Genomic DNA, 25,771 nt, shown 5'->3' on the forward strand with positions numbered 1-25,771 from the left:
TCATTTTTGCTGAACTCGATCGCCCACTTCGTTAATCTCCTTGACACCTTGGGCTTCTATAACACTTGCCTCAAAGGTTTGTTGGTAAGTATGATGATTGTGTGAGCCTAGAAGTAAGGGCGCATCTTGCGGGCTGCTAATACCAACGAGAAGGCCAGTTTTTTTATATTGGTTGTACCTGGTCACTGCATTCTATCCACCTTCCAGATTAGCACCGAGTTGACCACCTCGTCATTCACAGTAAGGTAGAGCTTTAACTCATCTCCGAGTTCTGACCTAGTTAGTAAGGGTGGAGAGCTAAGGTATTTCTTTAGCTCATCGAACGCAAGCTAACACTCCTCGGTCCATTTGAAGTCTTGGGCCTTTTTAATTGCTCTAAAGAATGGAAGGCATCACCCAACTAACTTAGACATGAATTGATTCAGGGCGGCTATCCGACTTGTTAGCCTATGGACTTCCTTAATGGATCTAGGAGGTCACATGTCTAAAATGGCTTGGATTTTATCGAGGTTGGCTTCAAAGCCTCGTCAATTCACTATGTAGCCAAGAAATTTTCCTGACGTGACACCGAAGACACACTTATTCGAGTTTAGCTTTATGTTATATTTCCTTAGTATGTTAAAAATGTTAGTTAAGTGAACAATCAAAATTTTTGGAAAATTTAGTTTTTGCTACCATATCATCTACATAAAATTCTATTGTATTTCCGATAAGATAAAAAAATATTTTGTTTACAAGTTGCTAGTAAGTTGCCCTAGCATTTTTCAAGCCAAATGACCTAGCCTTATAACAGTATAATCTCGTTTCATTTACAAATGCAGTCATCTCTTATTTGGCAAGATCCATTTGAATCTAGTTGTAACCATAATAAGCATCCATGAAGCTCAATAGGTTGAACCCTAAGGTCGTAGCTACCAGTCGATCTATCCTAGGGAGTGGGAAGTTGTCCTTTGGTTAAGCTTTGTTGAGGTCGGTTTAGTCTACGCACATGCATTACTTGTTGTTGACCTTCTTTATAGGAAGTAGATTCAAAGTGCAGCTTGGATATTCAACCTCTTTAATGAAGTCTACTGTGAGGAGCTTCCCGACTTCTTCATCTATTATCCTCCATTTCTCCTAAGTGAAGTTCCTTTTCCTCTATCGGATTTGTCTGATTAGGGGGTCAACATTAAGTTTGTGAGATATGATAGAGGAGTCTATGCCGGGCATATCGGTAGTCGAGCAAGCAAAAACATTTAAATTACTAAGTAAAAAACTTGCCATCTTAGAGTGCAATGGTCCTCGAGGTTGATATCTAAGACCGACACTAGGATAGTATCTTCCATGGGGCAAGCTCTTTCCTCGCTATTCTCCGGGGGCTGCTCTAGGTTGACGTCAACGTCTTACTTCCCCTTGCCTTTTCGGGTTGCTACATAGCACTTGCACGACTCTAACTGATCTCTATGCACCACTCCAATGCCATGATTGGTAGGAAACTTTATGGTGAGGTGATATGTAGAGACCACCCCTCTCAACGCATGCAAGATAGGTGACCTAAGATAGCATTGTAGGGGGAGGCAGTCACTACCACCAGGAAATCACGGTTGAAGCAGACCTTGTTTAGTGCAAAGCCCACTATTATTGACAAATTTATTTGACCAAGAGGCCACGCTACTTCTCCGTTGAAGCCGACCAATGGTACATCTACTGAAAGAAGGTCCTCCTTCTACAACTCTATCTTCTTGAACGCTCCAAAGAATAGGATGTTGGTCGAGCTACCAGAGTCCATTAGAATTTACTTTAGCTCGAAGTCATGTATCACAAGTTTGACAATGAGGGCACCATCGTGGGGGTAGTGAACCCGCAAGTGTCATCTTCGGTAAAATAAATCACCTCCTTAGTGCATTGTCACTCTGATGGCTTCTTCATGAACCAACTCCTAAACCGAGTTATGGCCGATGGAGGTGCTACAACCTGTAACTATGGATCCACCCATGATCATGTTGATGACACCTCGAAGTGGGTAGTCTTCTTGCTGTGGGTCACATGGGGGCTGATTTCTCCTTAGTAGGGGCTCATTTCTCCTTGGCTAATCGGTAGGGTGGTCATGGTTGTCTTGTTTGATGAACTTCTTCAAATAACCTCTTTTGATCAGCTCCTTAATCTCGTCTTTGAGGTTACAATAGTTCTCGGTGTCATGGCCTCTCTCCCTATGGAAGTGGTAGTACCTATCTTGGTTCCAGTTTGTTGGGTCTCCCTTGATGCGAGGTCGCCACTTCAAGTACTTGGTGGACTTAATTTCCATCAGAATCTCCCCCCTTCTAGCATTCAGGGAAGTTTGGGAATGCTGTCTTGATGTTTTACTACTCCTCTGTAGTGGGGCGACCTGTTGAACCTAGGGGATTTGCTATTCTTCCTTTGCTTGCTCATACTCTGGTCATCCTCTAACCTCTTCTGCTTCTCTCTCAGCTCTGTTCGGGATCCGAGTGCTTCCTTAGCCTTTATAAACTTGGCTGCCTGATCGAGGAACTCCTCCATGGTATTAGGAGGGTTCAACTCGACCTCCCAATGCAAGTCAGGGTGCTAGATGTTGTTGATTGAAGTGGTGAGTTGGATGGCGGGCTCGAGGTTAGGGAATTATAGTAGCTCCAAGTTGAATCTTTTGATGTAGTCTATGAGCTTCTTGTTGTGATGCTAGACTATGTTCAGAAGACTGGTTGTAAACTTCGGGCATTGCTTACTTATTGCAAAGTGAGTCGTTAATAGGTTCATGAACAACCTCCATGACTTTAAGAGCCCGCGACCAGCCCTGAGTACCACATCCAAGCTATGCCTCAAAAAGTGGTTGGGAAGGCCATGTATAGGCTCACATTTGAGGCCCTGTGAAGCTGCATTAGGGCATGAAAACTATCAAGATGGTCGACTGGGTCAGTTATGCCATCATAAGACTCGAGGTTGGGGGCCTTAACGTCCTTGGGATAGGGAGGTCGAAAGGATTTTGGCCGCTAGTGGGGATGTGTGAGATATGTGCAACGTGGATGATGTTGTTAGACAGTTATGCCCTAGCTCTAATCAGATTGATGTACTTATTGACATTTGTTGTAAATGAATAAAGTGCATAATTGATTCATGTTATTTTAGTGTATTTTTGTGTAATACCCTTAAACTAGACACTTATGAGACTCGTGTTAGTTTAGAATCTTCACAGCCATTTGATAGATCTGGGGAGATTTATCCTGCCAAGGCTGACACTAATGTACCGCCAAGTGGGTTTGGATGGCTTGTCTCAGTTGCCAGGGTGAGACCTGAAGTACATGTAGTGTGGGTTTTCTTGAAACCCAAAACCGGACCAAGTTCCAGTATTTCCTTGGACCTTGGAGACAGATGGGCAAAACTGGAATGTTACACCTGACCCCTAAACTCGATTGTGGTACTGTACTAGGTGTCGGATTGGGCTATCTTGGATATGCCAATCGGTGAGATCCTTAGCGGGGGTCAAAACTTGGGTATGTTGGGGCAGTCTGAGAATTCACCTGAGTGGGTAATTATAGTGTTAGGATCAGTCCCTTTGTCAGACAAAGTGAATGATCGGGGAATGCACTATCTCTGATGGAAACCTAAACTACTAGTAGTTGATTTTAAACTTGTTGAAATTTGTTTTTGCAAAATATATTTATATAGAGATATATTTATATATTATAGTTTCACAAAATATTTGCAAAATGTTTTAATTCTCAGGATCCATGTGAGTAGAGAGTGCAACATTGTACTTTGCAGCCGAGGGAGAGTCCTCTCTTGTCGGACAATGTTTGATCATTAGGGTCTGAGAGGTTAAGTGTAAGACCATTGAGGGTAATGCCTAATGGGCTAGTCTCACATCTGGCCACAATTCTTGGGCCTTCATGAGGTGGTTGTACCCAATGACCATTTAGTGTAAATGTTGGGCCCATTAAGAGCCCATATCGATGGACTCAGGGGGTTCACTGTATTCAGCAATGAATTTGGCCAGGCCTTGTAACAAAGTCTAGGTTGAACCCATGTGGCCGATGTGTAGATCAATGCTAGGGTGCCTCACCATAAAAAGAAATCCAAGCTAGCCAGCATATAAAGGGAAAGTGAGTTATATATGTGGCTAAATGGTCTTAAAGCCCATTTCGAACTAGGCTTAAATGAGTTATTTAAAAATGGGCAAATTTTGATTTATAATCTGATTAGGGTTAGCTAAAGCATAAGATAAGTCTTATCCATTTAAGAGTCCAGATCCAAATATCAGATTTGGATCAAGAAACTCTTTCTTAATTGGATTAGGAAGTTGATCCAAAGAAGGCTTTAAATAAGGGGTGAATTCACCAGTTTAAGTACTCAACAATATGTAGAATTCTTCCCCTATTCTTGCCGCCCCTACCTAGTTCGATCTCCACTCTTGGATCTGATCAAGAATAGTTCTTAATATTGTTTCTTGCTAGAAAAAATAATCTAAAGTTGTGCTCACCAGCCCCTTGCATGATTCTTGCTGAAGAATTAGGGTTCTTGTTGAAGAATTAGGGTCTTGTTGAAGAACCACTTTGTTGATCTTGCCTCATCATATGCTGTGTCATCTTCAGTGGAGGCGGGTTTTGGTCACCTCTTTGGGCATGAACACCTACGTTGGGAGTTACTGTTATTCTGTATCAGGTACATCCCTACTTGCTTCCTTTTGGTTTCATATTTGATCCAGTTTGTTTCAAGAATGAACATTGAAAATGCAGTTTTCTAAATTAGGTAATAGGATTCCCGAATGGGAGAAAGAATTTTTTGAAATTTTGCCCAGCCACCCTACATGGTTCGGCCATCCATATGATGGATCTCCCATCCCTTCAGTGGCATCAGAGCTAGGTTTAATTCTTGAACTAAATCAAACCTGATTTGAACCTGCGCAAATGGGCAAAATCAGTTCTACCCGATTTGCGCAAATTGATGTTTTTTTGAGAATTCGGTTCTCAGTAATGGGGCATATGATCTGAAAATTAATTTTTTTTTTTATTATTTTGATTTAATTGTGGAATGATTTTGTGATTATTTTGTGGATGTGTGGGTTGTATGTGTGATGAAGATCGAAATCTTTAATGGCACTAAGATTTGCGCACCGTGCATTTTTCTATTATATTATTTTGGTTTATAAATATTTTTTTTTATTTTTTGACAAAATTATAGGATTTGATCTAATGTAATTAATAGAAAATTAGGGTTTTCTATTTTTTTTTTTACATTAGAAGAAGTGCTGGTTCGCATGGAGGAGAAAACATTTCGTAGATACAAGATCTATAATCTGCATTTTGCAGATACTGAATTTTCTAACTGCGATTAACCATTGTTTTGCAGGTTCACAAATTGTCCAAGAACATCACACTACAACCCCCTGATTTATTTTCTTATTGATCTTGATTGTCTTTTTTTGGCTGTAATTAGTTTTTAGATCATGTTCTTGAAATTGCATATTGTTTTGGACACCAAACCCTAGGTTGAATTTGAACTAGGTTTGGTCCAATTTGATTAGACCGAACCCATGGTTCGATGGGGTTAGTTTTTTGACCCAAATACGGTAATGAACCAAGGGTTTTGTGGCCCATCACAAGATGCAATTCGGCCCACCCCTATAAAACCCAGTTTTAATGAATTAAAACTGCTTTGGCTCATTTTCAGCATAATTGCTATATGGGCCGAACTGCCTTTTGCACTTCAGCCCATATACCTAGATAATGTTATTTGATAATATTATGAGCTATAATGGGCTGATAATGTTTTAATTAATTAGGGTTTTAAAGATGATTTAATTAATTGGATCAATTATGTGATTATTTCTTGCATGTGATGTATGATGTGTGATGTACTACGTACATGGGCCGTAAGCACTTGGCCTATGTTAATTCGATAGTGGCTCTTTCGTACACCATGGATGAATGCACATCATTGCCATGGTGTCCTTAAAGATTATTAGATGATCTCCCTTTTTGATGGGACCCACATTACCTTCTTTCCCAAGATGAACCGTGCGGAACCCTATCCCGTTTAGGGCCCATCTAAATCTGACTTTAAAAAAGTCGGTGGGAGCCACTTTGGTTTGACCTAAATAAGAACTAGGGCGTAATTACTCGTTCCCTCTAGCAAAATATAAGTGCATGTGATAGGGAGATTCATATGATGAACTCTCTAAAGGCCTTCCATTATTAGCATGAAGATGGGCTTATTAGTAACGAGGAAATGCACCACAAAATTAGGCTACCCATTTGCTGGTGAGTCTGTTGGATGGTTTCATAAGATGATAGGGGCATCATAGACCGATGTGGGAGGGGCCTATCCTAAAATGGAAGACTCTCTCACGATACCTTGGCATTTATGAATATGATGGGTAAACACTTATTGGATAGAAATGTTTAACCTAAAATGACAATGAACCTTGTTTGACTGAGGCCAAAGGGAAAGCTCATAAGATGAGTGGATATGATCCTTCATAGAAGGTGGTGGAGTTATGCAGCTGAAATAGTTGGCCCCATGCACTGTATGTGATTTCCCACATTTCCAAAGACATAACCACAGTCTCCGTCATTGAGATGGGAGAGAAATATCAGAGATGAATAAATGGAAATGGAACATAAATTAAATGCCATTTCTATGTAGTTAACATGAATTAATTTAGGTTGTGGACTAATAATTTGCTTTGCCTTATCAGAAATGGCAAACAAACAGTTCACCAAATTGATGGACAACAAGCTTAAGGGCCCAAATTATGCTGGCTAGTTCTCTAACCTTATGCTGGTATTAACGTCCGAGAAATTAGACAAGGTTGCTAAAAACCCTGTTTCGGATCGTCCGAGTGATAGGATTTCTAAGGCCCGTAGAAGAGAGTATCAAGAATGGGAAGAGAAAATTTCTCTTGCCCGGTGTTATATCATAGCCTCCTTAGACAATCTAATACAAAGACAGTTTGATCAGATCGAAGTGTCCAAGGATATCTTGGATAGTCTGAGGACCATGTATGAAGAGCAGAATCATTCTACTCGATAGAAGGTGTTAAAGTTGTTTATGACCGCAAAAATGATTAAGAGCCAACAGGTTCATAACCATTGTCTAAAGATGATAGGTTATATTAATGAACTTAAGGTTCTCGGTTCAGGGCTTGATTATGATACTAAAATTGATGCCATCCTAAATTCCCTGTCTCTCTCCTTTAATCAGTTTATCATGAACAAGGTAAATGTTAGCCTTTAGGAATTCAACAATATGTTGCAAAGGGATGAAGAATTGATAAAGAAGGATAAGCCGATGGCTATGCTTGTTGAAGGTGGATAAGAAAAAGTAGAAAGCAAAATTGAAGCCTTAGAAGAAGGGTAACAAGTGTAAAAAGCAAAAGAAGGACAAGACATCGGATGAAAACCTATCTTTGATATGCTAATTAGTGAGATCCTTAGCGGGGGTCAAAACCTGGGTATGTTGGGGCAGTCCGAGAATTCACCTGAGTGGGTGATCTTAGTGATAGGATCAGCCCTTTTGTCAGACAAAGTGAATGATCGGGGAGTGCATTTTCTCTGATGGAAACCTAAACTACCGATAGTTGATTTCAAACTTATTAAAATTTGTTTTTGCAAAACATATTTATATAGAGATATACCTATATATTATTGTTTCACAAAATATTTGCAAAATGTTTAATTCTCGGGATCCATGTGAGTTGAGAGTGCAATATTGTACCTTGCAGTTGGGGGAGAGTCCTCTCTTGTCAGACAGTATTTGATCATTATGGGCTAAGAGGTTAAGTGTAAGACCATTGAGGGTAATACCTGATGGGCTAATCTTGCATCTGCCCACTGTCCTTGGGCCTTTATAAGGTGACTGGACCCAAGGACCATTTAGTGTAAATGTTGGGCCCATTAAGAGCCCATACTGATGGACTCAGGGGGTTCACTGTATTCAGTAGTGAATTTGGCCAAGCCTTGTAACAGAGGCTAGAATGAACCCATGTGGCTGATGTGTAGATCAATGCTAGGGTCCCATGCCATACAAAGAGAGCCAAGCTTGCCAGCATATAAAGGGAAAGTAAACTATGTGACTAAATGGTCCTAAAGCCCATTTCAAACTGGGCTTATGTGAGTTAATCAAAAGAGGGTGAATTTTGATTTATAATCTGATCGGGATTAACTAAAGGATAAGATAAGTCTTATCCATTTAGGAGTCCAGATCCAAATATCAGATTTGGATCAAGAAATTCTTTCCTAATTAGATTAGGAAGCTGATCCAAAAAAGGTTATAAATAGGGGGCGAATTCACTAGTTTAAGCACTCAACAATATGCAGAATTCTTCCCCTGTTCTTGCCACCTCTACGTAGTTCAATCTCCACACTTGGATCTGATCAAGAATAGTTCTTGATATTGTTTCTTGCTAGAATAAATTATATAAAATCGTGCTCACCAGCTCCTTGCTGAAGAACCACTTTGCTGATTTTGCCTCGTCATATGTTGTGTCATATTCAGTGGAGGCAGGTTTTGGTCACCTCTTTGGGCGTGAACACCTATGTTGGGAGTTATTGTTATTCCGTATCAGGTACATCCCTACTTGCTTCTTTTTGGTTTCAGATTTGGTCCGGTTTGTTTCAAGAATGAACCTTGAAAATGCATTTTTCTAAATTAGGGAATAGGATTTTCGGATGGGAGAAAGAAATTTTTGAAATTTCGCCCAGCCACCCTGCATGGTTCGACCATCCATATGATATATCTCCCATCCCTTCAGATGTGGCGGACTGGCTCGCCTCTTCCTTCCTACCTTCTTCTTTCTTTGCCTCTTCCTTGTCCTTTGGGGCAAAGCAACTTCTTCTGGTAGCACGACGAGTACGTTTACAATACCTCCTTTGAGATGCCTCGGTGGAACCAATGGTGGCGGTCCCAACTGAAGAAGTTGCTCGATTGGTCTCTTTTGACGGGACGTAAGTAGGGTCCTGAGCTCCCAAAGTGTGGGTTCCCTCCTAATTTTGATTTTGGTGGTAGGGGGATCCAACACTTGGTTCTGGTTTTGATTTAGGTCACTGGGCTGTTGATTCTGGTTCACTACTGGTGTTTAGCAACCTGCTACTATTGTGGTGCCTGTGGCATATGCATGTCGGGCACGAGCTGTGGCTGCATCCCAGCCATCACTGTGGAACAACCTTTCCATGTTTGCACCCACAGGTCTATCCCGCGGATGTATTGCAACAACTCATAGAACTGGCAGCCGTCAATCCTAGCAAGAACTACTAATGGCTCAATTGTAGGGAGAGGAGTAGTCAGAGCAGGCAGAGGAGGAAGGTTTAGTCCCTAAGTAGCTAGGATGCTTGGTAGTGTGAGGGGTACGGTAATCAGCCCGATTATGAAATATGGAATTTTCACATTTTGCATGGGCTAGTTCTGCCCCCCCAATGGTGGTGCTGTCAACTTGCATGTTGTTGGCATTGTTGGCGCTGGCATTGCTAACAAGGTTGTTGTTTGAGGATGCCATCTTTTCTAGGCTCAGAGAATGGGTGAGAACTTTATCTTTTCGTAGCGGGTTCCGACAGATAACGCCAAACGCCAATTGATGTTCTATAATCTGGTCGCTCCCTATTGGAATGACAGCTCGGACGTTGGTGTGTGAGGTTGGCTTGCCGAACTACAAGAGAATAAGTAGAGTACCCGGGTTGCTTTAGTTGGGATGGCACTCTAATGCGTAGGTTAGCAAAGAGTTCTTAGAATGCTAGAAAGTGAGAGAGATAGAGAGCTGTGAGTGCTAAATCATGCGTACCTTTTTTGAGAAATGGGATGCCTTTATATAGGCATAGCTTGCCGTGGGCTTCATGTAGTGTGTTCAAGTCACTGGCATGTCTGGTTCGGAGGTGGTTTCACGCTCGAAGATGGACTCTGCATAAAGTGATAATACTTATTTGGTTACCTTTGAAGCGGGCGAGATGAGAGTCAGTTCCGTCAACATGGTGATGTGATCTTGGAGGAGTTGGAGACAATAAGCCACTCGTGAAGGAGGTCGCCCGTCATTTCATGCAGATCGCCAATTGGGCCTCAATCAGGTCATAGAGGCAGGTCGCCTCTTATACCCGACTTGACACTTTCCAGGGCATCTAAAGGTTGGCCTGCCAAAGGGGGGTCAAGGAGGTCGAGATGGGTGTGATGTGTCTGAAGTGCTTCCGAAGTCAATACTTATATGGAGCTGAGGTATCGTATGATGGTTCTAGGTTGCCACGTGCCGTGATGCCATTGGAGGGCCAAATCACCCCTCATCAGACGTCATCTAATTTTCTTTACAATGAAGAAGACAATGAACTATGCATGAAATGTATCTTGCTTAGTCTCTCTATAAACTAAATAAATACTTTTTCTACCCCTAAAGGCATTCGAGAATCACATTACGTGGGCCTAAACGAAGTCAAAACATGAGTTAGATCCTCTCGTTTGGCTTGGAGCATATCTTGCTCAGTCTCTCTAAAAATGGTTCCCAAGGGACCAAAATTTTTCTAAAGTCACATAACTCAATACCTCAATTTTCTTCTGCATTTCTATCTCTCTCTCTCCCTCTCTAGACGTCCAATCCAGACGTCTTTGACCTGTGTGGAATCCGATGTTGTCCCAATTTTAAATGGCACCGCTAACGCTACCACTGTCGCCGATTACATCTATAACTAGTTCAGTGCCGTGCAGAATAGTTTCACGAATGCAACTCATGCCATCAACAACACTTACCTACTCTTCTCGGCCAACGTCGTCTTCACAATGCAACTGGGCTTCTCCATGCTCTGTGCCAACTCCTTTCGTGCCAATAACACCGTGGACATAATGCTCACCAACGTGCTCGACGTGGCCGCCAATGATGTATTTTACTATCTCTTTATTGGGACTACAGTGAACTACTACAAACAATGGAGTGTCGTTGGCTGGACTATAGTGAGCTATGTTTAGTTAATACATTCTTTGCTTATTTCTGGACACAATTTACACTCATAACTCATCCCAACTGCCTAATTGATATGGGTTGTTCATTTGGCGGGTCCATCACTTTTTTTTTTCGGAGATGAAAATCTATACTATATAGACTGGGAAGACTCTATAATTATCCAAACTCATTAGCGTCTCTAGTGATTCCGGTGGAAATTTCTATGCAAACAGAAATGCATGGTTGCAAACAATTTTTAAACTATTTCAGGCTCCACCATTACCATATCTTAATCTATCACACCTGAGAGAAATTATGAGTTCTAATCACACTTTCGATGCTTCGTATGTATGGGGATGCCCACCTTGGCTCCATCTCCAGTTTACGTTCATGAGGGTCATCGGAACGCATCCAAGAGGGTCCTCCATGCTCAACAGTGTTGAGAAGTAATGCTCCTCTAGGGACTTATGTAGGGGCTAAGGGGAGAGGGGTGGTGGTCAGGAAGAGCACTATCTCGTTATTGTTCATTGTTGCTCTGGTTCAATATGAAGGAAGAAGACAATGAACAATGTCTTCTTTAAAAGGGTAATTTTGGAATTTTAAAATGTTATAAATCACATGTGACATCATGTGTGTCAATTAGTTGACGAACTACTAACGATGGGTACTATAGTGACACGTTTTGAAGTTCAGGTATTAACTTGACACTAACCCTAAAATTCAAGGTACTAAAGTGAAATTTTCCCTATAATTATATGACATTTACAGTTAAGCAATGCATGTCTAATTAAATATCATTTTGGGTTCCTAAAAAAATTACTTTTTGAGTTAATTACTTGTATATATCTAGGGGTGAGCATTATTCGGTTAAAATCGAATAACTGAACCAAAAATTTCAGTTTCGGTTTTTTCGGTTTGGTATTTTTAGTTTTTGGTTAAATAGGTTCGGTTATTTTGGTTTTTGGTTTCTATTTTTGGAATTAGAATTTCGGTTAATCGAATTAACCAAACTTTTTCTTATTATATGTAATATATAATATATAATATGTTATATATTTATATATTAATATATAATATACTGAAATTTGATTTCATAATATATACTTTATAATATAATATATATAATAGAGTATATATTATTAAAATTTGGTTTTAACCAAAATAACTGAAAATCGAACCGAATATTTCGATTTCAGTTATTTCGGTTTTTCTAAATTTTGGTTTCGGTTTGATTTTTATTTTTTTTTAGTTCGGTTTTTAAAATTTTGGTTTATTCGGTTTAGTTTTTAATTGAATAAACCAAATGCTCACCCCTATATATATCTTCTACATTTAGAAAACTACTTCAAAATTACTTATATATATTTCTGTTATGTTTAACATAACAAATAAAATGTAAAAGACAAAAATATCATTAATTATTAATTAAAATTTTAAATTATGTCATTTTCTTTCTTTCTTTTATATCTTTATTTTCTTTCCTTGCAAAAGATTGATACCTATCCTCTATGTGTTCTACAAAGGGAAAAGGAGGCTTTCTTGTGAGATAGGTGTAATACCAATATTGCCCTTTTAGATTTCATAAATCTGTAAGCAATCAATTCAATTATTTTTTTTTTCTAAGCCTTGGCTTTGGGCTTCAGTTAACTATGCTCTTCCTCTCCCTCCCACCAAAAAACCTCCTTTTCCCATTGGAAAAAACACTTTCAAATGGTGAAAAATTGCTCTTTTTGCCCATTTTCTTCCTTGCTTTTAATGGATTGTTGATTTTTTCTGTAGATTCATTGTTGAGGTAGATAAAAGTGTTGGATATTAGTTTCTACGTAGTTAGTTTATCATTTTTTCTTTCTTGGTTTGGTTTGGTGGTGATACACAATACAGATATCAAGACAAGATGTTCGATATGAGATGTTAAGTGGTTTAAATTTTGTTATTCTATCTTTGTTTGTGGATCTTCATCGTTTATTTGTTGATGTAATTCTATTTCAAAGTATTGTGGTTTTTTTTTTTTGAACTTTTTGTCTTATTTTCTATAAGCTTGGATCTAAGAAATTTGTCTAGTTTCAGTAATAAATTTGCGGTCTTCAGAGTTATAGGTGCTTTCTTCTCTATAGCTTTTGAATGTTTGATTTGGTGGAAGTTTGAATTCTCATAAATGACTTTTCTTTCTATTTGATTGATCAATGCTGTTAAAAATTCCTTTATGATTTTCTTACACTTTTATACTAGACAAAAGAAAGAAATCTCAATGAGATGAGGCAATTTTGATTCCTTTCCTTTTTCTTTCTTTCTTTCTTTCGATCTTTGTCTCTTTAACACAAAATTTCTAGGTTTTGGTTTTTATTCATAGAACTTATGGGGCAAAATTGGTATTATAAAAACATTTGGAGTAACGTATTAATGGCTCTAAATGGTCCATTAACGTTGGTCCCGTGTATGTTATGTGGGGCCGGTCAACAAGGTATGTATAAGTAGGTTTTGAAAGTTTAAGGTACATTTAAGTAGTTTCCTAAAAGTTCAAGGTATGTATAAGTAGGTTTTTGGGTTATGTCTAGTTTATTCAATCACAATCTAATTACACTTTAGTGAGAGTGGCCAATTTTCTATACTCTACATAAATTTGTACTATTGTTGTAGTTTAATGATAATTCTTTTTTTAATTGTTTTTGATTTTTTATTATTTTCGTATTATTTTAAGTAAAATTATAAAACACCTTCTCTTATAACAATTCTATAAGTGCCTTTGTGTTTTGACCCTAACAGAGAACTCCCTTATGGGTTTGAAAAAAAAACAAATACCTCCTTTCCCTTGGCTTTTCAACAACAAAGACATTGAAATTACCAACATACCCTTATCATTGTTAAGGCATTATCATACATAATTTAAAGTTTCAACTTTACCATCCACTAATTTATTTTGCCAAACAACCTTCAAAGAATAATTCTTCCTACTCTTTTTGGATAAAGTAAGGTAAAAATGTTGAAGTGAAGTAAAAATGAAGCAAATATTTTTTAAGGTAGTTTAGTAAACTTAAATGTTAATGAAGTTGGTTAAGGGTAAATTTGATATTTTAAAAGAAATTAATGCATTACATCGGTATTTTTTATATGGAATGTTGATGAAAGGAGGGTATTTTCACCTTTTTCAAAAGAATAGGGGAGGTTTTTATTAAGGTCAAAGCACAGGGGAGTTTCATAGAATTGTTAGAAAACCTAAGGAGGTTTTTATAATTTTTCTTATGTTTGAATGGAACTTAAAATGATTTTAAATTAATTAAGCTATATTTAAAATTAATAATTTTTATTATCCTTATTAAATTTAATTAACTATATTAAGTTTTTATTTTTCAATGAAATTTAAGTTTGTTTTAAATTAAAAAAATTAATTATAAAATTGACAATTGTTAGGTTGTATTAGTTTTGTATTAATTTTAAATTGATGTTAGTTTTTAATTTATCTTATTCATTTTTATTATATTAATAAAAATGCTTTAGAACTTTATGATGTTTTTTTTTCAATGTTTTTAACCTATCATTTGACTCGGACAATTGGCCATTCAAACCATCACTTGAACATATTTCTAATTCTAGGTTTCCTAAAACCCACCTTGTTTGACTTGGGCAATGAAACCATTGACCCTTTTAACCCAATCATTGGGTCATGGGTTAAAATATACAATGTATTGAAAACTTCTAGAGGATTTAAATTTGTGCTTGGTTGTCTGAATAGGGATGATATTTTTTTTTAATTTTATTTTGGATAACTTTCTTGATATTTGCTTTCCCTTTTATAAAACAAAATCTCACTTTTTGGACTCAAATATTAATTTTCAACTCTAATATTTAAAAAATTAAAAAAATAGACCTTATATTATACATATGTAGATGGATGACATGCCATGGTTGTCTGATTAGGGAAGTGCCAACTTGGCAGATTTGGTTTTAATATATAATATAGATTCTTAATCTGCATGCAATCCACCCAATCCGAGTTTTATGTGAGGTTGATAGCTGCTTTATAACATTTAAGGGCTTATTTGGGAGGGCTGTTATGAAGATTCAATTGAGCTAGTTTAGCTGCCTTGAAGCACATAAGCTAACATTCAGTATATGATGTGCTATTTTTTGGTAATTTAGGTGTATGATGTGGAAATGGATAATTCTAGAGGTACATGGTTTTAGTTAATAATTAGAAATGGAGTGGAGTTTATGGTGGATGGGGTGGTCAAATATTGGAATTTGAAGGTTGGGTCTGATTAAAAGGTTGGAATCCAGATGAAAGTTGATTGAGGTCATAGGTATGGAATTTGACATGTTTAATGGTGGATTTGGGAAGTTTTAGGTTAGATTTTGGTGTCCTAGAGTTTTTAGGTGCTTTGTGATTGAATGGTCTAATCGGGTGTCTTAAAGTTGATTGAGGTCATAGGTATGGAATCAAGTCTTTGTTTTTGATAAATTAGGAAATTTTTTATGTTTTTTTTTTTTATGATTTTCTAGGTTTAGGCAAGGTAAAGGAAGATGATTGAGTAAGAAATGAGTGTTGATAATGGGATGTTTATTTATGTGTTTTAATGATAACATACTTATTGAAAGTACTGATTGTATAGTTAAGTGTGCAACAATCTTTAGTAAACTTATTGAGAGTACTAATAATAACAGACTTGTTCTTCATAATAGAACAATTCTATAATATATCACAATATATTCACCAAAATTTAAGATCATTCGTCCATTATGAGAACCGATTTCTCAGAATTTTCTGCTAATTGCTCAAATCGGCTAGGCTAGTTCTTGCCGATTTGAGTTTTGGTTCAAATCTGATTTGGTTCAGTCCAAGGGCTGAACCTAGTGCTCTGATAACATTAAAGGAAGGGTTAGGATCCATCATATGGATGGCCGAACCATTCTAGATGGCTGGGAGAAATTTCAAAAATTTCCTAATCCTTTCAAGAATCAAATTCCTTTTGTTTTGAAAAACTGTTTTTTTAGGATCGGTCTTATAATAAATCATATGGATCAGTCTTGTACTGAATCATAAGGGCATACACTATCTAACAATGGTTTTGAGATATCCATAGTTACACAATTTGGATCTACAACTACGGTTTTAAGATGTCCATAGCTACAAATAAGAATCCATAACAATGGTTTTGAGATGTTTGTAATACAAATATAAATTTATAACTATAGTTAAATTTCACCGTAGCAAAAAAAAAGCATCTATAGCTAAGAATTTAGGTTGTTTGTAGCTAAAAATGTTTAAGCCGTCTGTAGAAAATAAACATGCATATATAATTACGGTTTTTAACTATACATAGCTAAAATTGTTAGTCTACGGTTGATGGCTAGATCCTGATTTTTTTTCATTATTTTTTGCCTTTTTACTGTATCGAATACAAGTACATATTATATCATTCATAATATAAAATGGAACTTGAACACCAAATTCCAATAAAAGATTATATAATGAAAAAATGAATTACATCTTAAGGTGCTTTAATACATCCATGTGTTTTCAAGGTTCTTGAATACTTGAAATGCAATCCAAAAAGAATTTGATCAAACTTGTCTCCATCTACACATGTGAAGTATCTCTTTTATCATGTTAAACCTATAAGAAAATAAGTTAGAAATCATATTTTTGGAGATATAAAATCATGTATTGCAGCAATATGGACAAGTCAACAAAAATATTGTGACCCATTGACTTGTAACATACTAGCATGCGCGTTAATTGGTATCAAATCTTATTGTTTACTATGATTTTTCCTCCAAGTTGTATATTTTTTTGCTTACTTTATAATGATGCAATTAAGGAGGCATCTTCGTTTGGTTAGGCAAGGTTTAGAACTATTTTAAACCCAACCTAAGACAAGACCTCAAGTTTGAGTCCACTCCAACTTGAGGCAACACCTTAGATGGCCAATTTAAGGCCAACCCACAATATATCCAACACATCTTGGACTCCGTTGGGCCTTATTCATGTTTTGCACTATTGTTTTTTCGCTTGGATTTCATTCTCTTACTTTAAAATACAATAAAAGAAAGGTAAGAAAGGGTTTGATTATGGAAATGCTACCTTCCAAGAGGTAGATGCACACCTTGTCTAGTAATTGATCCATTGATCAATTCATTACATAGTGGATAGTGTTGCAAAAGGAATATAGGAATGCATGTAGATTAAATAAATCAATAATTACCTGTATATAAATGATGTATAAGCTTAGAAATAAACAATAATGCATGGAAACCAACCAACTTGGAATCAAGAGAAAATATTATTAATTATGTATGAGACATAATAAGAAGCTTTTAAATGTATAAACACCCACAAACCATTAAGATATCTCTTTTAACAAAGGTCTTGTACACTTGTATTTGGAGGTCATTATATTGGCCTTATATTAACCAAATTGAGCTAGGTTGTTCAGAATAATAAGGAGTTTTCCTATTGAAATTCATTTTTGATAGCTCTAGCTCTATCAAGGAGTAAATTTGGAGTGAAGTTTTTGTCTTAAAAAATTTTAGTTTTTCTATTTTTCCATAAACACCATAAATTCATGCTAAGTGATGTTACTTGATCCGAGGTGTTTCTTGAACTAAGGTTGCAATCAGATAATCCTGCTAATCAGATAATCAAACTGATTGGAGCTAAGGGAATACATTGTCTAACAAAATCAATTGCCAGCAGTTTAGGTTTCCATCAGAGATAGTGTAGTCCCGGATCATTCACTTTGTCCGACAAAGGGGCTGATTTTGTCACTATGATCACCCACTTAGTTGAAATCTCAAACTGCCCCAACATACCCAAGTTTTGACCCCCACTAAGGATCTCACTGATTGACATATCAAAGATAGCCCAATTTGACACCTAGTGCAGTACCATAATCAAGTCTAGGGGTTAGGTGTAACTTTTCAATTTTGCCCATCTGTCTCCAAGGTCAAGACATAACTAGAAAATGGTCTGGTTTAGAGTTTCAATCAAACCCACACTACATGTGGTTTGGGTCTCACCCTAGCTGCTGAGACAAGCCACCCCAATCGAGTTGGCAGCACATTAGTGTCAGCCTTGGCAGGATAAACCTCCCCAGGTCCATCCAACGACTATGAAGATTGTAAACTAACACGAGTCTCATAAGTGTCCAGTTTAAGGGTATTGTACAAAAACACACCATATATAACATGAATCAAAATTATGTACTATTATTCATTTATAATGAATGTCAAAAGTACATCAATCTTATTGGAGCTAAGGGCATACGCTGTCTAACAGCCCCATATTCAGTGAAGCATTGGAAGGTACTGTCCTAGAGGCTCGCCTCTGCCAGCCAAGCTCCAGAAGCTGAAGACAAAAGTGAAGCAGCTCGAGTTGGCCCAACTTACTGAGGAAGAGAGGGTGGCAATAGGAATGATCAAGGAGGTTGGTGTAATGCACTACACGTCCTTCTCGATATTGGTTCGCGCCAGTCTGATGAGTGAGGCGGCTGGTCTGTTTGTTGTGCTGATTTACCAATCTCTTTTCTTTTCTGAACTGTTTAACTTGGTACTGACTTCTCGTCTCGTGCAGGTGTTGAGATGGCTACGCATGAGGAGACCACCCGCCGTATGATGGTCATGGTCCAAAGGAGCTCAGGAGGTCATTGTAGTTGACCCAGAGGAGGGTACTTCGGATGTCCGCTCTCCCCCTCTGCGGGATAACATATTGGTGGGCGGTGACCCCACGGCCTACATGCCACGGTGGAGTGTTCGGCTCGAGGATGGGCTAGGGACAGAGGATGTGGCCAAGCAGTTTCTTCGTGGTCTGCTGACACTGGCCATGAGGAGCGCGCTCGTACTTCAAGCCACATTGGTAAGTCTTCTTGCTTACGCTGGTTACCTTTGCTTTGGTTGGTTACTCTTATTATGCTAACACTTTATTTGTCTTTTGCAGAACACTTGCTCGGCGATCGCCATGGTTGAGCACCTTCGGGCGGAGCGGTGGCTCTACGAGACAGGGGTTGAGGAAGGAGGCAGTTGCCCAGTTCAAGGCCTCGGAGGAGTACCAGCACGAGATGGATGATTTCATCGCGTGCTCCTGGGAGGCGGGGTTCTACCTCTACCGAGATAGGGTTCTCGTCGGTTCCCTGATGCCGCCGAAGTTGTGTAGAGCTTGGACCCTTATGGTCCTGATACGTCTGCCGAGGGTGACGTCATTGCTGTTGAAGTGCCCGAGGAGTCCGAGGAGCACCTTGCCGATGAGTGAAGCGTTTGGTGGTTATTGCTATTTCTGCCCATATTTTTGTTCTGCTCTTTTGATGTTTTTCTTTTTTTTTAAATGTATGCAACTCGGTATGCTGAGCTTTTACACATGTACTTGTTTTATAATTAATGAAAACAACTTTTCGTTCTGAGCTTGTTTATCTCGTTCTCTCTTTTTTTTCTTTTACTTTGTCTAACTTAGTTGTAAGCCTCAGCATTATCTTGGCTGATGTCTAGGGTAGCTGAGATCTTCAGTCGTCGGCTTTCGCTGGACAAAGTGCTTTCGAGCTCTCATCACTTGGGGGGTGCTTAGTGGCACTTGGTCTCAGGGAGCTTTGGTCTCTTTGTGGGCTAGCTGTTCCTCAGCTAGCTCTGATCTGACGGTTTGTCAGTAGGGTGTGCAGAGTTTGGTGACTGCCCTTTGGCCTTCGGAGGCGGGAGCGTTCTTCCCTGCTTTGGGCTCTAGCCATCGTTGGTCGAGTCAGCTTACTTGATCAGCTATGTGTTGCCGAGCTAGCATGTGGCTACGCGTTGCATGCTCTGGCTGTTATGGGTCGGCCGAGTCAATGCGCAGTTGTTTCAACTGTTAAGAGTTTGGCTGAATGATGTGTGTTGTGTAGTATGTACTGTGCGGTGTATGCTATGCCATGTGTGCAGTGTGTGTTGTGCTGTGCTATCTGTGTTGAATAGTTGAATTATGAGGAAAACTGTCTTTATTGATGTTGAATTATTGGTAGTACATTCTTAGATTCTCGGTATTCCAACTCCTCGGTACAGGCTTTCCATCGAGGTCTTCTAGTCTATAGGTACCAGGTCCGAGAACTTTGGTGACTCTGTATGGTCCTTTCCAGTTTGATCCGAGTTTTCCCTCTCCTGGCACGGGTACAATGACTTTGCGAAGTATGAGGTCGCTGGTCTTGAATTATCTTCTTCGAACTTTGGAGTTGTAGTACTTGGCCATTCTTTGTTGATGTGCTGCCATCTTGAGGTATGCTTGGTGTTGCGCTTCCTCCACTAGGTCAAGCTCTGCGTGGAGGTCTTCGTTGTTCTGCTCCTTGTCGTAGAACTTGGTCTAGAGAGTTGGTGAGCCTGTCTCTATGGGGGTCATGGCTTCAGCCCCGTATGCTAGGCTGAATGGTGTCTCTTCGGTTGCTATCCGCGATATAGTCCTATATGCCCAGAGAATGCTAGGCAACTCATCGACCCACCTTTCCTTAGCCTGGTCAAGTCTAGTTTTCAGGCCGTGTAGTAGGGTTTGGTTGGTCACTTCAGTTTGTCCATTGATTTGAGGTCGGTGAGCGGTTGTAGTCTAGTGGTTGATCTTCAGGTCAGTGCAGAAGGCTTCAAATTTGCGATCAGTGAACTACGTGCCATTATTGGTGATGAGAACCCGAGGAATGCAAAAATGACAGACAATACCTTGACAAAAGAAATTTTGGGCATTCTATGAGGTAATGTGTGTCAGGGCCTCGACTTCCATCCACTTGGTGAAGTAGTCCACTGTAACCATGAGAAACTTCTTTTCCGCGACCGCAGTAGGGAAGGGGCCAAGGATATCCATTCCCCACTGAGCGATGGGCTATGGACTAGTGATCGGCTTCAAGGGGGACCGTTGGCTAGTAATGGAGGTTGGAGTGCCTTTGACAGCGGTCACACTTTCTAACGAGCTGGGCTGCATCCTACTCCATAGTCGGCCAGAAGTAACCTTTCCGGAGTGCCTTGTGATCCAGAGTTCGGGCTTTGGGGTGATCCCCGTAAATACCTTCGTGTATCTCCCTAAGGACATAGTCGGCCTCAGAAGGGGGGAGACACCTCAGGTAGGGGAGAGTATGTGACTGGCAGTAGAGTTGTCCCTGGATAAGGCAATATCTGTCCGACCTGTATGTATGTCTTTTGGCTTTGGATTGGTCTTCTAGTAGCGTACCATCCTGAAGGTACTGTACTATGGGGTCCATCTAGGACAGACCTTGCTGAATTGGAAGGATGAGTAAGGTCATTGGTGCTATGCTAGGTTGAGCCAACGTATCCATCTGCACTGTTGGGTCTGAAGGGATGAGAGATCCATCCCATGGACGCCCAAAGATTGCGGAAAAAGGGGCGAATTTCAAAAAAATTTCTCTCCCTTCAACTGGGAATCACATTCCCTATTTAGAAAATAAAATTTTCAAGGATCATTCTTAAACCTTAAATTGAACCAGATCTGAACCAAAAGGAGTAGGAGAGAATTATACCTGATACGGAGAAGTAGTATCTCCCAAAGGAGGTGTTCACGCCCAAGGAAGGATCCAAAGACTGCTCCCACTGAAGATGGCGCAGTGCAGGATGGAGCAGAATCAGCAGTGTTCTTTTCCAAGAACTCTGTCCTTCGCAGGAATCAGCAGGATGGCACGTGAGCACAACTTCCTATCAATTCTTTCTCAAAGAACAGATGTCAAGATCGAATCTTGACTTCTCACGACTGGAGATCGAACTGGCAAACAGGGTGACAAGAACAGGGAGGCGGCAAGAGAGTATTCGCAGGGTGCTGAATTCTCTCTTCTTGATTTCAGCACTAATGAAAATCTGATGTGTGTCTCTCAATGGCTGCCGCCCCCTTCTTCCTTTTGTTAACCTAAAAAGATCAGCTCCTAATCTCATTAGGAGCTACTTATCCAAATCATATTTGGATCAGCCTTCTCTTCAGGTGATAAGGATAAACCCTTATCTTATCTGCAGATTAGATTAGCTTTCTCCTAATCTCATTAGAAGGTTTCAAGATCTGAATCACATTCAGATCTGCACTCTCTGAGTGGATAGGGTCAAGACCCTATCTATCTACTAATCCATCTCAGAATTCGCCCCATTATTAACTAAATAAATAGCCTGGTTCGAAATGGGCTTTAGGCCCATTAAGCTTATGTACTCACTTAACCTTCATAACTGCTGCCCAGTTGGCTTCCTTGTATGGCGTGGGACCCAAGCATTGATCTACACATCAGCCACATGGGTTGGGCCCAGCCTTTGTTGCAAGGCCTGGCCGAATACACTGTTAAGGACAGTGCACCCCCTGAAAACCCATCAAATGGGCTCTATGGGCCCAACACTTACCTTAAGTGGTCCCTGGGCCAAGCCACCTTGTAACACCCAGGGACTGTGGGCAGATGCAAGATCAGCCCATCATGTATTATCCTCAATGGTCTTACACTTAACCTCTCAGCCCTTAATGATCATACACTGCCCGACAAGAGAGGACTTCTCCCTCGGCTGCAAGGAACAATGTTGCACTCTCTGCTTATATGGATCCCGGGAATTAAAACCTTTTGCAAACATTTTAGAAACCATAAAATATATTTTTATATCTCATATAAAATATACTTTGCAAAACAAATTTCAACGGTTGAAATCGGCTGCCGGTAGTCTTGGTTTCCATCAGTGAGAGTGCAGTCCTGATCATTACCTTTGTCCGACAAAGGGGCTGATCCTGTCACTATGATCACCCACTCAGATGAATTCTCGGACTGTCCCAAAATACCCAGGTTTTGACCCCCGCTAAGGATCTCACTGATTGGTACATCAAAGACAGCCCAATCCGACACCTAGTGCAGTATCATAATCGAGTCTAGGGGTCGGGTGTAACTTTCCAGTTTTGCCCATCAATCTCCAAGGTCCAGGGCAATACTGGAAATCTGGTCTAGTTCATAAATTCAATTAATCCTACACTGTATGTGCCTAGGCTCTCACCCTGGCAGCTGAGACAGGCCACCCCAACCGACTTGGTGGCACTACAGTGTTAGCCTTGTCAGGATAGGTCTCCCAGACCAATCCACTGGCTGTGAACATTCTAAACTAACACGAGTCTCATTAAGTGTCCAGTTTAAGGGTATTACATAGAAACATACCAAGGGGACATGAATCAAATATGCACTTTTATTCATTTACAATAAACTCATAAAGTACATCATTCTGATTGAAGCTAAGGGCATACAAAACTGTCTAACAGCTCTCACTTGCACTTAGGTCCAATCAGGTACTAGTCGGAGTCCCATGCTTTCCACGTGTTTCTCAAACACTTTCTGTGATAGTGGCTTCGTCAATGGGTCTGCTACATTTTCCGCTGATGCTACCTTCTGAATCAGGATGTCCCCTCTACCAACAATCTCCCACAGTACGTGGTACTTCCTCTCGATGTGCTTCGACTTCGAGTGGGCTCGTGGCTCCTTAGCCTGAGCAATGGTTCCATTGTTGTTACACAACAATGGGATAGGTGATGTGCTGGACGAAACTACTCCCAACTCATGAACAAATTTCTTCATCCACACGGCTTCTTTGGCTGCCTCACTTGCGGCAATGTACTCGGCCTCGGTCATGGAGTCTGCAGTGGACCCCTGTTTGCTGCTTTTCCAGCAAACAGCACACGATCCTATCGTGAAAACATATCCAGATGTAGACTTTCTATCATCTGGATCCGACTGGAAATCGGCATCTGTATACCCTTGGATCTGTAGTGAGCTACCGTCGAATACTAGACAAAACTCTTTTGTCCTTCGAAGGTACTTAAGTATGTTTTTCACAGCAGTCCAATGCTCCTGCCCTGGGTTGGCCTGAAATCTGCTTACTACACTCACTGCCTGAGCAATGTCAGGACGAGTGCACAGCATGGCATACATGATGCTCCCTACGGCAGAGGCATAGGGAACGCCTTTCATGCCATCAATCTTCTCAGGAGTCTTGGGAGACATCTTCTTAGAGAGAGTGACTCCGTGCCTGAAAGGAACATTTCCTTTCTTGGAGTTTTCCATGCTGTATCTTTTGACTATTTTGTCAATGTAAGTAAATTGGGATAATCCTATTATCCGCTTCGATCTATCTCTATAGAGTCGAAGACTCAGTATATAGGAGGCTTCTCCAAGGTCTTTCATGGAGAATTGCTGTGATAGCCATACTTTTATCGTAGTTAACATTCCTACATCATTCACAATGAGTAGAATGTCATCTACATACAGAACCAAGAAGGTAACCTTATCTCCACTGTATTTCCTGTAGACACAGGGTTCATCCGAATTCTACTCGAAGTCAAACGATTTGACAGCAGAGTCAAAACGGATGTTCCAACTTCTTGAAGTTTGCTTAAGTCCATAAATGGATCTGTTAAGTTTACATACCATGTTTTCCTGACCTACAGAAATGAAGCCTTGCGGCTGCTGCATATAGATATCTTCAGTAAGATCTCCATTCAGGAATGCAGTTTTGACATCCATTTGCCAAATCTCATAATCATGGTATGTTGCTACAGCTAGCAGGATCCTAATGGATTTAAGCATGGCCACAGGCGAAAAGGTTTCCTCATAATCGATGCCCTCTTTTTGAGTGTACACTTTTGCCACCAGACGAGCTTAGAAGGTCTCAACCTTACCATCGGGGCCCTTCTTCCTCTTGTAAATCCATTTGCAACCGATTGCTTTTACCCCGGAGGGCGGGTCTACTAGAGTCAAGACTCCATTGGTCTCCATTGAGTCCATCTTTGCTCTCATGGCCTCCACCCACTTCTGGGAATCTATGTCCAACATAGCTTCCGCGTAAGTCACGGGGTCCTCCTCAGTAGTCAAGGTTTCCACCAGATAACTATCCTGGTCATAACCATAACGGACTGGTGGCCTGGATACCCGAATGGATCTTCTAGGTTGGTCACTACCTGGAACTTATGGGACATCTCCCACTGCTCTTGAGCTCTCCTCATCAAGAACAACTTCCTGACGATGGGTGTCCAGGATATAGTCGGTTTCCAAGAATTGCGCATTTCGACTGCAGAACACCTTCTGCTCACTTGGGTCATAGAATAGGTAACCTACAGAGCCTTTTGGGTAGCCTACAAATAGGCAACGACTGGTATTGGATTCCAACTTGTCTGCACTCATTCTTTTAACGTGTACTGGACAACCCCAAATCTTCAAGTGTCTGGCACTTGGCTTCTTTCCGGTCCAAAGTTCATATTGAGTATTCGGAACCGATTTGGTTGGAACCCGATTCAGCACATAGATCGCAGTCTCTAATGCGTAACCCCAAAAGGATGTGGGTAACTCTGAGTGTATGAGAAGCGACCGGACCATATCCAATAAGGTCCTATTCCTCCTCTCTGAAACACCGTTAAGTTGTGGTGTAGCAGGAGGAGCTAACAGTGATACTATCCCATTGTCCTTTAAGTAGTCCCTGAATTCGTTAGAGAGATATTCGCCACTTCAACCTCTTGTCTAAACTCTTTGAACTTTTCAAAGGATTCAGACTTGTGTCTCATTAGATACACGTAACCATATCGTGAAAAATCATATGTAAAGGTGATGAAATACACGTGTTGATTCCGTGTCCTAACACTCAGGGGACCACATACATCAGTATGTATTAGGTCAAATGTAACTGTACATCTTTCAGGCTTACCGTTAAATGGCCGCTTCGTCATCTTGCCTTGTAGGCAAGGCTCACAGGTGGGAAGATCTTCTACAGTTAGAAAATCCAAAGGACCATCCTTTACCAACCTTGTGATTCGGTCAACACCGATGTGGCCAAGTCGGTAATCCCACAGACACGTGGGATTAACTGTATCACGGGCTCTCTTCTTGGGGATTTTAGTCGACGTAGTTTCAGTTATGTTAG

Source organism: Nelumbo nucifera, chromosome 1, assembly GCF_055504915.1.
Source record: "Nelumbo nucifera cultivar China Antique chromosome 1, China Antique-T2T, whole genome shotgun sequence".
NCBI classification, from domain to species: domain Eukaryota; kingdom Viridiplantae; phylum Streptophyta; class Magnoliopsida; order Proteales; family Nelumbonaceae; genus Nelumbo; species Nelumbo nucifera.